At 43.5% G+C, this 16,970-nt stretch overlaps 1 non-coding gene across 1 annotated transcript; it reads left to right on the forward strand.

Annotated features, from left to right (window-relative positions):
• Positions 1–10,053: 10,053 nt before the first annotated feature.
• TRNAF-GAA (transfer RNA phenylalanine (anticodon GAA)) lies at positions 10,054–10,126 on the forward strand. Its single transcript has one exon. It is a non-coding gene; the product is annotated as a tRNA-Phe (tRNA).
• Positions 10,127–16,970: the final 6,844 nt, after the last annotated feature.

The following is a 16,970-nucleotide window of genomic DNA, read 5'->3' on the forward strand; positions in this document are numbered from 1 at the left end:
ATTAAGATTCCCAGCCTTCCTTCCTTCCTGGGCCTCCTCACTCACCTGACCGCCCAGTGTCTCATTCATTCCTCTTCCCTAAACTGCCATCCTCATGATAGCCATGATACTCACATTTCGTTTTCCCAGCATTACCTTATTTTTCCAGATTCTATGCACTGAGTGCCTATTGCACCCTGAACTGGCTCCTCTGGATTCCAGGAAATCCCTCAAAAACCATCACCCACCCTTTTCAAAGCCAGCAACTTTGATGCCATCACTGGCCTTTCTTTCACCACCCCTGTCTAGTCTCTCAATCCCGCAGGTTCCTCCTTAGCCGTCTCTGGATTCCAGCACCTCTTCTTCCACGGTACTGCCTCTGCCTCAGCACTTATTGTCACACCCTCCCTGCCCAGATTCCTGCCCCTGGACTCTTTCCACTCAGACCTTTCCTTCCTGTGTCCCCAAGAGGAAAGTGTTAGTGAGATGCAGGCTGATGGAGCTCAAAGCCCTGGTAAGTCAGCCAGGGTCAAGGCTTCGCAGTGAACAAGAAGCCTCATCCTGGACATCTGGGAAAATCAGCCTGAGAAAACAGGCAGTTTTTCTTTTCCTTTGATCTGAGCTCAGCTATAGCAACAGGCCCTAGCAACAACTCCCAGCCGCTTGTGTGGTTTACTCCGTTTCTGTGCTTATAAACCCTAGACACCGCAGCTCTATTGGCCTCCTCCCTTGGGCCCTCCTTCCTGATAAGGGGGAGCTTTTCTTTCTTCTTTCACTCTTTCATTAAACTTTGCTGGTTGCTCCATACTCTTGTCTGCTGGCTTCATTCTTCATCACCTCCAAGAAACGATCCTGGGAAAAACAGCATCTCAGCTGGTAACAGCCAGACTTGTATTTTCATGAGTCAAACCACTCCCTGGTGTAGAAAATGTATTCTGGTTCCCCATAGCCAATGCTCCAAATGCCAAAGGCAATGTGCGCCCAGCCTCCCTCCTTCCTTGCTGCTGCCTCCACAGCTGCCTTCACAGGCCTCATGATGCCCGGCCCTTCCAGGCCCTTTGAAAGCCCCGTGCCTCTGTGCAGCTGTCCACCCTGTCAGAAGTGCACCTTCCTCTTCTTTGAGGAACTGGTCAACCTTCAAAACCCCACCTAGAGTCACCTGCTCACCGAAGTTGGCCTCACCTGCGGTGTTGAGGACTACGCTCCATGTGATGACCACACTTGGTTCATCTGTTGACAGGTTCGAGGGCCCCTGGCCTGGTCCTGGGAGTGTAGTCATCTCTGTATCCCAGGACCTGGACACTCAGCATCACTATGCTTTTGTAGGGCTTTAAAGGAGCAGGTTCTTGTTGCTCTTGTTGCTGTGTTCTCTCTCGGGTTCTCTCTGCTTGTCTGTACACACACACACACACACACACACACACACACGGTTCTTGTTGTTGTGTTCTCTCTCGGGTTCTCTCTGCTTGTCTGTACACACACACACACACACACACACACACACACACACACACGGTTCTTGTTGTTGTGTTCTCTCTCGGGTTCTCTCTGCTTGTCTGTACACACACACACACACACACACACACACACACACACACACACACATCTGCTCTCCATCCTCACTCCAGACAAAACCCCTTGCTTTTTCACATGCATTAAAGATCACCTTTTCCTTGAACCCCACACTTTCAAAGGTAAACCAGCTTTGCAAGCGCTATGTTTGCTACTGATTTTGCTTATTATTGCATTGTCATTTAGATGAACTGATCTTTAGTCCCCACTTTCCTTCATTGTAGAAACTTGTATCTTTGAATCATAGTTCTTCGATCTTTTCTTAGCTTTAACAGTATTTCTAATATAGCTGTGTTTATAGCTAACGCATTTATGTTCTAACTGACACACTCAAAAAACGAGTTTACCCAACTGTGGAAAATAATCTATTTTACCAACATAGTCTTTCTACCCTAAATGCAGAAAGTGGGAAGCTCCCTTTTCATCATCCCAACTTAATTTGGTCAGATTTAAGGAGTAAAAGAAGCAATTCTAATTCGTGGTCTCTAAACTGATGGAAAACCCTCCAATCAACTGTCTAGTAAGTTCTACACTTTGCTCAGTTTTTTTTTTCTATTGACTTGGAATGAAAACATTGTTCCAAGGAGGAAATCTGAACATAATTGTCAGAATTAACTATCTGGGCTGGAGAGAAGGAAAGCACATTTTCAGATTAAAACAATGAAATTTACAGAGATGGGAACTATGAAATAAAATAGGCCAAATAAGCCCTTGAGAAACATCTTTCTTTTTCCGGCAAATTTTAAACTTTGATGAATGTTTCTGGAATTTTGACCTTCACATTTTTAAAAATAGAACAGATTTAAGTGAAAATATGAAGCAATTTTTCTTTGCCCACAAAAATGCCTCCAAAGTGTTCATTCTAGCTATTTGGATGTTAACATATCAAGTGAAACTTCCATGTGTTAATCTTTAGAAAATAACCATTTCCCTTAAATTAACCTGCTGCTCTGCAGGTTTTTCTTTTGTCCTGGTAACATTCTAAATAAGTATGCTACCTCTGACTCCACAAATATTTTAGCAATCATAAAAAAGAACAGTGTACCACAGAGCTAAAATTAAATCAGTTTAAAATTCTCAAGAGTTGAAATTCTGGCTCCTTCAGTTAATGGACTAATCAAACTATAGTTTTAGATGATGTTTCTGCAGTGTTCTAATTACTACAATCTGATTTTCCTTAGTAATTGTGAAGGTCAAAACTGAAAGCCTGATTCAAAAAGGGAGTTGAAAGTTAAGAATAAAGGACAAGGAAGACAGTTTTATCCCTAGCATATGTCATGATAGATTATTAAATTGACCTTGTAGAGTTAAAGAATGATTTTGCTGCAAATCACATTGGAGCTGACTACAAGGGGTGGAAACTGTTCCAAATCCTCTCGAAACACCATAATTTCATTCCATTGTGCTATTTTTTCAAGAAAGGTGATTCATTATATATTAAATACTCAAAAAAATTCACATCTACACATGGTTTGACTTTTATGCCTTTGTAAAGCTTTCATGTGAGTCAAAGTAGAAGAGAAAAAGTCCTTGTCAGACCACATGTCCTGATTTGGTGATTCCAAAAATATGGTCCTGGTATATACAGGACAACCCTTAGCAATAGACAGACAAAAGAACTACTTAGACTGATTATGGATTTGGGGAAGGGCCCCTCTGCTCTTGCAAAATATATCCCTAGTTACTTTCTGATGTCTAAAATCCCATTAATGAGGAGCAGAGTTCTTTAAGCTTTAATGAAAAATAGCATTAAAATTCAGAAGTAGTTTTTCCAAACTTTTATTATAAAAATAATAAACTACTTTTATTATAAAAATATAAACTACTTGAGTAGTTTCAGGTCAAACATTTTTTGGCAAAAGGCCTCATAGGCGATACTATGCACGTCATAGTACACTACCAAGGTCCATAAAAATGGACTGAAGGACTTTTATTTACCCTGAAGTAGGAATGATTTCCAGCAGCTCCTTTTCTGAACCCAGATTTTCACTAGGACAGAGTTAATTGAAAGCAACCAGACCTCTAGATGCTCAGAACAATGTTGGCATAAAGTTTCTTCCTGTGTTGGGGGAATGAGCCAGGTCGCTGTAAGCAGGAAGACTCAGCGTTGGGTAAGGTCAAGGAGACAGTTTGTCTCTAAATCTGATGTCCCCAAAGTGCATGTGGATCATTGATTTAAATGAACTGCTGTATTTTGGAAAAGACTGGTCTAATATGGGGCAAGCATAGTTCAGTATGACAGCTCTGGCCTGGGAGCTCAGATCTGAGTTCTGGACCCACCTCTGTCACCAAATAACTGTGTGACACTGGGAATCATTAACCTATGTGGACTTTCATCAACTCACACTTGGAGTAGAAACTATGGTCTCAGCTGATGGGCAGTCATTCTGCAAATATTACAGAGGCACTGATGTGATTGAATGTCAGTGTTTACTTATTGTTGAGACAAGGAACAATACTTTGATTTTACTTCTTGCCTTCCTTATAAAACAAGCAGGGAAGCATCTGTTGTCCCCAAGTCAAAGCATTCCTCCTTATCCAGTCATCCATCTAATCATTTTTAGGAAGGCAACATGTGTAGTCTGAATAGGCCACTACCTAGTCTGTGGTATGACAGGTTCCCTCCTGCCATCAGGGAAGAAGTGGACCCTGCACTACCAATGGGAGGCCATGGGGAAGAATGAGTGGAGCTGCAGCCCCCTCTGAGTCACATGCAGCCTTTGGTGGTGGGGGAAAAGTGGGTATAGTCAACTTTTCTAATTGCTAATGATGACAGTGGGCTGGATAGCTAAGTGGTGCAATGTGGGGTCTGGGCCCTGCCTTCTGTCCCCTAATTTAGGAGAGCCCTGGAAATGTGGCCTGGCAGCTCCAAATGCAGGACAGAGGGGCCTGGGTGTGGGGAAGCTTCTCCATCACACTGCTGAGTCCTGCCGACATCCAGCCCACAGGAAACAGTAAAGCTTCATTGTCCCTTCCTCTCACCACATCCCACCCATCTACAAAAAGTGCTCTAGAAAATCTGCCCCTGTGTGCAAGGAAGACAGGGAGAAATCATAGTGAAGAGCTCACTCGTCATCAAGGCTCCTGAGTGAAGTGAGGTGTATCAAGATTGGCCAGGGGTAGGCATGTAATTGGGGGTATAAGATATAAAACAACAGGACCAGAGATGTGGGTGAAGGCTGTGGAGAGCAAAGACAGGGGCACCTGGAAGTTTGGACGGGCGTCAGGGCCAAATAGCACAGGGGCTTCAGGGTCCCAGGCTCCCTTTTTGAGCCTCTGGTCATTTAACTCCATCTTGTGCATCTTCACTGGTGCAAAGGAAGAGACTGATTTATTTCTTGTTTGTTTGTTTTAATTATCAAAGAATTTAGGAAAATACTGTGTTAGTGTTATTTTGTCCTACTTCTTTGGGTGAATTATCAGGCCTCATCCCCTAATTGTTGAATAGGGGTGGCATGGGAAGATGGGGCAGGGATGTAGCTGGGGTGCTGGGCTACTTCATCAAAAAAGAAAGACAAGCAATTAAGCTGACAGTATTTAAAGAGGGCCTCTAAAACTGAAAGTATGGAATCCAAGTTTTCTGGCCTTTAGGGCATTGTGCAAAATCCACATGGCTAGTTAGACATTTGTTTGATGGTGTGGGAGGATTGGATTAGTTATATAGGAAAAGCTTGGTAGGTTGTTCTTGAGTATAATTGACTTAATTGTTTCTGGCCTGGTAAGTATACTCAGAGGCTTATAGCGATGTATGTGATTCAATAAAAACAAAAAACAATGAAGTCTTTATTGACTTGTTGTTTAATGGATTTAAAAAAGTACATTATTTGGATCAACTCAGCACATTGATGATATTTGCAAACTATTAACTCTTTTATACTTCTCCCCCTAAATTACGACTTTAATATATAACTTTGGAGAAATCACTTTGGTATTCTTTTCTACACACAGACAACTTCAGAGTGCATAAACATGCCCCCAAAAAAAGTGTCAAGAAAAAGCTGAGCCCTAAACTCAAATTCTAGTTTGGGATTTAGACTCTCATGCCAGTTTTTATTTGAGATAGGATCTTTCTTTTAAAAAAATATAAGAGCATTTTGTGCAAGCTGAAGCATATTCTTTATGGGACAGTAGTCAGTTCTGCACCAAATTCTGTGACTGGTTTGGACTGAATCTTGATCCCCTCTCATACACACCAGTTCATATGTTGAAGCCCTAACCCATTATGACTATTTGGAAAAAAGGCGTTAGGAGACAATAAGGTCAAAAAGGTCATGGGTGTGGGGTCCTAATCCAGAATAATTGGTGTCTTTATAAGAAGAGGAAGACAGAGATCTCTTTCTTTTTCATGCACACACACCAAAAAAAGACCATGTGAGCACACAGAGAAGAGCCATGTGCAAGCCCAGAAGAGAGCTCTCACCAGGAACCTAATTGACTGGCACCTTCAACTTTGACTTCCCAGCCTTCAAACTGTGAGATAGTAAATACCTGTTAGTTAAACCATCCTAACCATGGAACTTTGTTTTGGCAGCCCAAGCTGCCTAAGACAGTGACTTTAACCAAGTTATTTATAGTGTTTCCGGGCCTCCATTTTCTGATATGTAAAATTTGTGTATCAGGCTAAATTACCTTAAGTTCTCATCCATCTGTAGCATTACGATTATTTTAACTGAAATTGTGTGGCTCCAGAAGAAGAGCACAAAAAAAAAAACCCTTTGTTTAATTCTGAGGTTTCAATTTTCAGAAAAGCTACAAAATGATTCAGAGAAGTCCCATGTATCTTCTACCCAGATTCACCAACTTTTAATATTTTCTCCATACACTTTATTTCTCGCCATATATTTGCACACATATTATTTTTCTGAGCCGCTTGAGGGTAGATTGCAGACATGATATCTCTTTATACCTTAATACTTCCATATGTATTTTCTAAAAACAAGATTTTTCTTACCTATCAGGAAGTTTTTGCCAACTTCAAGAAATTTAACATTGATATGACACTTTTCTGTTATCTATAGCCTATGTTCCAATTTCTTCAATTGTCCCAGTAATATCCTGTAAAGCAGTTCCCCACCTGAAGAGGAATCAGTCCAGGATCACATACAGCTTCTTATTGTCATGCCTCCTTCCATCTGGGACACTTCCTCGGCTTGGCTTGGCTTTCCTGAACATAACCATTCAAAGGAAGACAGGCCAGTCATTTACTAGAAAACCTTTATTTTGGATTTGTTTAGTGTTGACTCATGATTAAAGTCAGGTTATGCACTTGTGGCTGGACCACTAGGTAAGTGATGTTGTATCCTTTTCTGGGAAGCACATTAGGAGTCACAAGTCTGAGGGTCCTTCATTGGTGATGTTAATTAATCTTGATGACTAGATGAAGGAATTGTCCAGCGTTTCGGGAGAGATACTTGGAGACCGTGCCATGGTCCTGCTCATCATAGAGCTTTCTCCCAGCCTTACCAACCATTAGTGATCCTTGACTGAGCCAGTGTTTATGTCGATGCTTGGAAAATGATGATGTCCAACGGCACCACTCTCCTCCAACACCCGTTTATGAGTCCATGCAAGCGATTCACCTGAAAGCCAGAACTCTCAGTCTCCTCCCTCCATCACTGTACTAATGAATTTTTATTTTATTCAAAGGATAAATAATCTATCACTCTCCATATTTACTTTTATGCTTGGATTGTTCCAGTTTTGGTCAGCGGGAGCTCCATCAAACTGGCTCCTATAACCTTTTGATATACTCCCACCTTTTTAACACTTTGGAGAAACATTGATTTAAATCAGAAGCAAATCAAAACAAGCACTATTTTTTGTGTGTATGCTGTGGGGTCCCAAGAGCTAAGTTAAGGACAGATTATCAATTGACAGCAATTTAAAAATTTATTAGGTGCTATAGCCATATACAACATACTCTCTTTGGTTGTATTGTGAGAAGACTCTGATGTCTTTTAGTTCTCATAATTAGTTTTCATAGTTATCATATGTAATTAGACTGGAGTTGGCCAATATCTTTGAGCTAATTTGAAAACAGAACTGCAGCCCATGCAAAGCTTCTTTGCAACATGGAATCCTCTTCAGCATCTTACGCTCTTTGACTACCAACTTCCTTGTCATCTGTCTCCTACTGCAATGTGTGGGCCCAGGTATGCACTTCACTTCAGCCCCAGCGTTCGTCCTGTGGAAGTCCTGATGGTTCTTCTTGCTTCTGCAATCCTACTGAGCAAAGCCAGATTTTCTTCCAAGCTCAGGAATAATTTTTATTCTTGCAGTCAACACTAAGGAAGTAAGTAGAAGTTTCCCAACTTTCTCCATTTATAATCCTCATAGTGTCTCAGTAATTTTTTCCAGTACCCCCAGGCCAAAAGCAGTACTGAACTGCTCTTTTTATTAAGTACTCATGCCCAAACGACTTACTAAGTATTTATGGCCAACAACTTTGTAACTGTTAGGGAAAAAATTGTACAATCAATTAAAAGAAAGGTTAGAATACTTCATTCTTAAACAACCATCATTATTTACCAATGGGATGTGTACCCCAGCACAATTTCTCAAGCCTTGGAGCAGATTGGGCACAACTCTTATTTTCCTGTTACGTATTTATTTTCATAGGCAATTGCTTTTTCTCACAATTGATAAAAACCTAGTTTCGTGAGCAGGTGACATCACTGAAAGAAATGTGGAGCAATCTATTCCAGAAATATGAACTATCTAGTCATCTGTGCAGTGTCCCACAGATGTCCAGTATCACTGGGTCACCCTCAAAAATGTAGAATATTCTCTACGGCATTACTCCAGGGTGTTGGGCTGTACACTTTAGAGACTGTGACACTGAGTTCTAGAGACTTCCAGTCTTCTTTGTAGAACAGCAACAAGAAGTTGAGTTGATGCTAAAAATCTTTTCATAAGGGTGAAGGCTAGTATAGTTCATTTTGTAGCATTATGTTCTATTTCGGTTTATAAACTGGGTGATCACATTGTTATTTTCCAGCCATTCTAGGAGACTTTAAAGAGGACAAGGAGTGCTACCGTGACAGGATTCTGGGACAAGAAATGTAAACAAGGACTGTCCTGGGCATCTGGATACCAGGTAACCCATGACACACATTACAACACATATTCTGAGATCCACCTTTACTCAATGAATAGTCGCTGTTATATCTTTATTTTCTTGTATTTTGCAAAGAATCTTATCACATTAAATTGTGAAAGGTGAAGTTTATTGGTTGTGCTCTTCTGTCTCTTATTTCTATCCTTTTCCCTCCATTTCCCCTCAGACGCTGGACCTTCTCTCCCTCCCTCCCCGGACCCCAAATCCCACCAAAAGTTACCTGCCCCTTTCCCAGTCACCCAGGTTCAAATCTTTCCTGCAGTGTTTTGAGGAGAATGTGAAAGGTAGGTATATTCGTGACATACAAGAACGCCTGTAAAAGACCTCTTTCCGCATCTCCAAATTTCTCCTTCCACTCCAAGCCTCCCAAAGCCTTCAAAGTCCATGTCTATTCCCAAACTCTCTTTAGTCTCCTTCCCTTCCTCCGCCAATGACTTCCAAATCTCAAGCTCTTCTGTTATCTGGATGTGGCACAACAAAGGATCCGAGAAATCGACTCTCCGTTTTAGAGATTGCAAGCACTTCGAATATACCTTTTTTTTTTCTTTTTCGTTCACATTCGAATGCATGCGTGTGCGCACCTATCCCTCCAAATCAGCTCTGACTCTTCCACGTAAAGGCAGAGCTCCAAGGAGCGGACTAAAGGGCGGTACGAGAACCATCCCTGCCTTCAGAGCATTACAATGTAATTGGAGAGAAACAAATATAAAATAGGATGTTAGGGCATTGCAGAATGTCTGTGCAGGGTACGGAGCAGATGCTTCAAAAACATTTTCTTGCTGGTGTAGGACTTGCTACTGACAAAATGACGGTCCTGCAGGAGCTCGCCCAGCTTTGGCGGAGGCCGTGCGGGGAGGCAGGCTGACGGCACGCATTGGAGGCAGGATCACAGGGAGGCTGCAGTCCTGCCTCCGGGCCCTTGTCCATACCTCCATCCCCATCTGATAAACGGGTGCGCCCCAGGACAGAGGCGTGGGCGGGGGGCTCGCCCGGGTACCAGCCTGCGCGGGGACGGGGCAAGCAGCCCCGGGGGCCGGGACCCGCTGGCGGAGGAGCTGCCGAGCGCGGGGCGGGGTCGCGGCCCCGACACCCCAGCTCGGCCGGCCGCAGGGCCCGCGGCAGCCCCACGGCCCATCCGGCGGCCCGCACGCGCGCACGTTCGTCATCCCTGCTGGTGGTGGTCAGGTCAGAAGCCCGGATTATCCCGAAGAAAGTAAGGTGAACAGCGCACCGCATCACGGCTTGTAAGGAGCAAAACGGAAGAACTCCGTCGTAATTAGTCAATATGATAAAGAAGAAGGGCCTGAAACGATTACCGGACGAGGGAGGAACGGGCGGGCGCGTGGAGTGCAGTGATAGATTACTCTAGAAAAACCCAGACGGGAGCCGAAATAGCTCAGTTGGGAGAGCGTTAGACTGAAGATCTAAAGGTCCCTGGTTCGATCCCGGGTTTCGGCAGACCGCTTGCTATATATATATATATATGTTTTTTTTCACTTCACGTCAAATTTCTAGGACCCCCTGCCCGGGGTAACCCGGCATTATTAACGTCAGCTCAGGTGAAGACGGATTTAAAGGGCAAAGGTGTGGGAAAGCCACTTCCTTCCCAGTCACCCCAGGAGCGGTCACTTCCGGGATGCCTTCCGGGTGGACGTCGGAGAGCGGCCTGCGTGTGCGCGGCGCGTAGCCTGCGGCCTGGAGACCCGCGCGGGCGCGTCCCGGGTTGCTGCGCGCCGCGGCGGGAGCACTTCCTTGGGGGCTGGTGTCAGAAAGCAGTCGGCGGAGCCAGAAAGACAACTTCATCCCAAAGCATCCCAATTTTGAAAGCGAAACTCAGCTGTTTGATCAAATGACCCCCGTCTACCCTCCACCGCGAAGGGAACCGCGTTGCTCCGCAGTTCTAATTAGAGGGGCAGCCTGGGCACCCCGCTTGGCACAACCAAGGGTTACTTGGCTAGTGGGTGAAGGCGTGGCAGCTTTACTGCTTTGTGAAATTAATTGTACACCTACGCAACTTTACTTGGACTCTAAACCAGGAGTCTCCAAAGAAAGGTCCTCCAACCACTAGTCTCATCTTCATCTGGTATCTAGTTAGAAATGCAAATTCTGGACCCCACCCAAGACTTACAAAATCGGTTACTCTGGCTTCCAGCAGTAGGTGGTTTTTTTTTTGTTGTTTGTTTGCAATCACTATACCTCTTCTGTCCGTTTTTTAAAATTAAGGTATCATTGATATACACTCTTATGAAGGTTTCACCAGAAAAACAATATGGTTATTACGTTCATCCATAGGGTTATTACATTCATCCTTATTATTGAATCCCCTCCGTACCTCATTGGAGTCACTGTCCATCAGTGTAGTAAGATGCCACAGAGTCCCTATTTGTCTTCTCTGAGCTACACTATCTTCCCCGTGACCCCACACACACCACGTGCGCCTATCATGATACCCCACAATCCCCTTCTCCCTCCCTCCCTATGTACTCTCCCCCATCCCTCCCCTTTGGTAAGCACTAGTCTCTTGGAGTCTGTGAGTCTTCCAGCAGTAGGTGTTTTATCAAGCCTCCCCAAGTGAGATTCTAAGGCAGCTAACGTTTGAGATTCACTTACCTAGATATTCCTTTCTATTTCTAAAAGAGCCTTTTCCTAAGATTGGTTTTTTGAACATGCATTTTCCTTTTGCGGTCTTTTGTCCTGCAAATCTGGAATAAAACTTTGGCAGGAGTTTAATGTTTCTGAGATTTTTTGTTTTCACAGTGAGTGTGTGTGTGCAAGGGCATCAATTTTCCTAGCTACCTGTGGGAGCCCACCCCAAGAAGAAACTAGGTGTTGTGGAGTAAAGAAAATGGAGCCCCAGGTATCTGATTCTGTATCGTGTGACTCCTTCAAGCTGAGCCTGGATCCAGGGGTAGAAGTTGGAAGGGTGTAAGTTTGAATTAAAGGAGGAAGAAATTTCAATCTATTGGCATCTAGCAAGATGGTGAGTCACTGGTCAGCAGATGAGAGACAGTCACTTGTGGGATTTATCCATTATTAGGTCTTGCATAGCTCTCAGGTTATCAATTCATTCATCAATTCGACATTAATTATTGACCTCCCGCTATGTGCCAGATATTATTTGATCTTCGTAACTACTCTAAAAGTACCATCATTATTTTCATTTTACACATAACAGTCCCTGTGGAATTGCAAGGACTTAACATATGTCAGGCATCTAACATCGGCCACTTCCTAATTGTTAATGTTCCTGAAAAGTTGCTAGGATGCTTGGTTAAGGAAACTAAAAGCTTTTTCTGTTTAAGCTTCAAAGGCTCTATAGGCAAGTAAGTCTTGACTGGCTCCTCAGAGGAAGATTTCTTGGATAAGGAAAGAGAACTGGAGTGCAACCAGTTATTCCCGTTACATGAGAGGGGAATGGTGTGGGTGCTGAAAGTGAGGGGCTGTTATTTCAAACAACCTGAGACTTCACTACCTTCTGGGGCAGACACAGTAAGACCAAGTGTTTGCTATTCGAGTAGGGACTTTTGGTGTGTGGGGAGGCTATGCACATATCTGGTTAGAAGTCTGAAGTGGGGAAGATGGAATGCCTCTCGGCTCCCCCATCCCTCTGACCCGCAGATTTGGAGGGAAGGCGACAGAATGCTGAAGGTCTGAAAGGCCAGCCAGGGGACTCAAGGTGTCACAGCACAAGAGTAACACTGAAAAGGCACTCCTCATATTTATTGAGCAAATGAACTTAAATATCTAAAGAATTCTGAGTAGGAGGTTCAACACGTGATCAACACACAATCATTATCTGACCTTGAGTCTAGCCCTAGGGTGTGAGGCTCCTCAAGGATACCAAAACGATGCAAGGGCAGTCACGAGTTGTAGGAACTGTTTTGGCTCTAATCATTCTGTTTTTGATCACACATCAAGAGTTGGAGGAAAAACAATCAAGTCATATATATTTGTACATTTGATTTCTACATTACTTGATTTATGTATTAATCCCATTAATTCCACAAACGCCTCCAATGGGTTGTTGTATTGCCGGGCAGCTGCATCTGGGTAGGTCTCTTCCTGCATACTAGGTGAAACCTCAGCCTGGACAGAAATAGCTCTCAACGAGGTCAGACCACTATAGGTAAAGAAGGAATTCATTTAAGTGAGAATGTTAGTGAATGGCAGAAGCTATTCAGGCAGTAGAGAGAAAGGTAGAAATGAAGGAGGGAAGGAAAGTTTGTTGAACTCCTGCTGGGCACAGGGCAAATCCCTTGCCAACTCCTGGCATCCAACGTTTGTTTAAATCTGCATGGCATGGATACTAAGCCCCTACCACCTCAGGATTGGGGGGAGCCTCAGAGATTATGTTCTGAGAACTTACCCAAAGCAAAGAAAGGACATTTGGGGGCAGGCTACTAAAGAGCATGATAATACGGCTGCAGTCCTGTCTGGGTCACCCAGGCGATGGGAACTTGCAAGCCCAAATCAAGATCTTAGTAGCCCTTCCCTGCTTGACTGAAGTAAAACAGAGAGAGAAGACTAATGCTTATGTCTAGAAAACTGAATGAAATAGTGAAGTAACAAAGATGCTTAGCACTGGTTAAAGGGGTTGCTTATTAATCTCCCAAGAGTCTTGGATGAGTGCAGAGACAAAATGCAGCAAGTTGAGCAGGAAGAAGTCTTTATTTAAGGCAAAGTACACAGTCAAAGAAGGGGAGTGCAGGCAGCCTCAGCGAGGAGGAGCACTTCGAGACAGGGACCAGGGGCTTAGACAGAGTGGGGTGAGGGCCTCCAGAAAAAGCAAGGCAATGTATTTACAGTCAGAGCAATGTAACAGTGTAAAGTCCCTATTGAAACTCTCTGTTCAGCATTATGCAAAGTCAAGGTCACACTAATTCTCTAGGGTAAAGATACTAGACTAGGAATATAGACATCTTCAGGTGAGATCAGTTAAAGGTCAAAAGGCCAGGAGCAACTTGGCCTGGAATGTTTGAGTGTTCTGCAAGGGTTATCTCAGTGTACCCTGTGACTTCACTGTAAACAGCCCACCTTGAGGGCAGGGCAGGTGGTACAAGTCCACACCTAAGCCCTCAATTCCCAAAAATCCTCAACTGCCTATAAATCCCCTAGACAACACACCACCCCCGGCTCTCTTGCCCCCTCCCAGTGTGAAAGAGTCCTCTCACTTTATTTCTAAATAAAAGCCTCTCCCTGGCTCTCTTACCTTGGGTGTTTGTTAAGTTCATTCTTTGATTCCACAAACAAGAAACCTAGCATCAATTTAAAGTTTAGGATTAGTGTCTTTGAAGGATCTCAAGAATGGGACAAAGGGTGGCATTGCCGGGGACCCATGTGTGGTGTGGGCTTGATATATGGTCTCATGATGTCTATCTCTGGAGACATTGTGTCATTATGTGCAGTCAATCTTCTAGATATTTGGTAAGATAAACTTAACACAAGGAACTTATTGATGGTGTTCTTCTCCAAGATAGGGGTTACCCTCAAGCAGAGGAAATATGCCTTTTAGGACTGCTTGCCCTGCCTTAGGGTGGGATCAGTTGTTGGCTAATTACCTGTATTAGGAATCTTACTTCCTAAACTCCCTGGTTTTTAAAATGGAATCTTAGCCTTTTGGATGGAGTCCTTCCTGTTCTTACTCTACTATTTATATCTCAGCATTTTTCATCGTAGGCAGAAAAAATTACCCCCGATGCTTCTCTTATATCCCTGCTCTACCTCGGTTGTAAAGGGTTTGCTGGCCTTGTGTGAGGGAGGAATGACCAGAAAGGAGATAGACAGCATTTAGAGTGTATATGTGTAATTTAAAAAATAGTTATATAATTTGTACATACAGTATTTTTTACCCTTAACAAGTAAAACCGAAGATGTTTCTGATTGTTTTTATTGCCTTTCACTGATGTGACGTGTGAAGTACTATGATAGATATCAAACCCTGTCACCTCCAGGAGCCAAGGCGAGAAAAGCTGAACAAGCGCTGTCTCCTAGGAGCCCTGAGGCCAGGCAGCTCTGGGAGAGCTATGGGGAGAAAAGGACAGGGGGCAGGGTAAAGGGTCGAAGTGTGGAGTCCGCCCTTACTTTAGAAAAGAAATGCTTTCAATGGAAGGAACGTGATCAACATTAAACACTGATAGGGGTGACAGCTCAGCCCAGTGCGCTCCTGCCGGCAGAAAGGTTGTGAATATTGCCTCTTGCTTCAGGTCATTTATCCACCATGGGAAGGGGAAGGCATCTTCTCAAATATCCTTGGAAAGTTTTAGAAAGAAACTGAGACACCTTGGTTGGTTCATGGGACAAATTTCTAAGACAACACATAAGCGTATTGATGTGATTGTTTATTTCTTAATTATTCTGGGTACGATATTCACTTTAGGCTAGAATTATATAGAGTAAGGCTGTTATAATTGTCACATGCAATAAAACTAGATGAGCATTTAATAATTCATTGGGGCCTTTGGTGTACTCGATGTATACATACATTAATAATGCTTTTATTAGTCTTGGGGCATACTTCTACTCTTCTAAATGTAAAGTCATTTATAATTGTTTAGTTTCATGCTGTATTTTTTGTCGTATCTCAGATGTATCTGATGTTGAAACTTGGTCGGAAATACAGAAACTCCTGTTTGTATTTGCCTCAGATTCCAGGAATATATGGATCCTAAGCAGCACCTTGTTTAAGCAAAGCTCACTTATTAACTGATATTCTTGGAGGATTATTTGCAGTTCCTCGCTGCTGGCGTCTAATGTTTGGGAGAAGGCCAACAGATAGCCTGGGGAATGAAGCAGGACAGTCTGAACAAAGGCAAAATTCTTCTTTCTAACAGATACTTAAATCACACATTAGTTCCATAAATTCCAATTTCCAGATGATGAGTTGTCTTAAAGCAGAGCGCACCAATATTGAAAGAGTCACTACCTAAATACACTCGATGGTGCATTTTGAGTATTCAAATGCTCCGCCTACATACTTTATTGACTCTCCAGTCCAAAGTATCACTAATAACCAGAGTTGCCATTCCTGGAGTGCTCGCCATGTGAACGGCTTTCTGATGAGCACATTTCATACATAATCCCACAAAACTGGTTAATAATTCTTTGATGTAGGCATAGTTAAATATAAATATAAAAGGCAGCTGCATCTGGGGAGGTCTCTCCCTGCACACCTGGTGAAAACTCAACCTGGATGGGGGAGGGTTCTTGACTCTGAATGAGAGAGAATTCTCGAGCAGGTCAGATGAGTTTAGGTAAGGAAAGAATTCATTAAAGCAAGGGCAGCAGGGAAAGGCAGCTGCCTTGCAGGCAGCAGAGAACAGGAAAGTGCAGAGGGTGCGGAGGGAAAGAGAAAGTTCTTGGCCTAGGGCAGATTCCCCTGCCAGCTCTTAAAGCCAGGGTCACTTGGCATCCGTGTTCACTTGGATCTGCACTGCGTGGGGACCAGCCCTTACCACCCCGGGATTTGGGAGCCATTGATCATGAGATGGAGTGAGGTTATGTTCTGAGAACTTCCCAAAGGAAGGATATCTTCAGGCAGGCTCCTGCAACGGTAGTTCCGTCCAGGTCACCCAGGCGACGGGCACTTGTAGGCCTAAGTCTGAGCTCTTAGCAGCCTCTCCCTACTGATCCGGAATAAAGCAGAGACAGAGTGAAGACTGGGAAATAGAATGAAATAGTAAAGAGACAAAATGCAGTAATTTGAGCAGTGAGAAAGCTTTATTTAAAAGTACACACTTAAAGAAAGGAAAATGTGGGTGTCCTCAGAGAGGAGGAGCGCTGAAAGGCTGGGGATTCTGTCTTTTCAAGGCTTTCAAGAAGGGGCAAAAGGCCAAGGGGGTGTTGTTGGGTGTAGGCTTGACTTGTGGTCTCATGATGTCTCTCTCCAGTGAAGGACACTCTGTCCTCATCCACAGTCAGTCCTCTGGATAATTCTGTAAGATGAACTTAACACAAGGGGTTTAATGATTCTGTTCATCTCCGCGGTAGTGGTTACCCTCAAGCAGTGGGGAAGTATCAGTTAAGGCTTCTTGCCCTGCCTTAAGATTGGGTGGGTTATTATCTGATCACCATTTTAAAATGGAATCTTAGCCTTAAGATGGGGTCCCTCCTGTTCTTACTATACTGTTTATATCTCAACATTTTTCATCATATGCAGGAAAGTTTAATCATGATGCTTGTCTCATGTCCCTGCCCTGACTCATAAATAATAAAGAAAATGCCTAGTAGGGGTGTTGGGAAAAGCCAGCATAATTTTGAGAAGTATTAAAATGGAACATGAACCATAAAAATAAAGTCATAGTTC

The sequence above is a fragment of the Manis javanica genome, chromosome 9, assembly GCF_040802235.1.
Source record: "Manis javanica isolate MJ-LG chromosome 9, MJ_LKY, whole genome shotgun sequence".
NCBI lineage: Eukaryota > Metazoa > Chordata > Mammalia > Pholidota > Manidae > Manis > Manis javanica.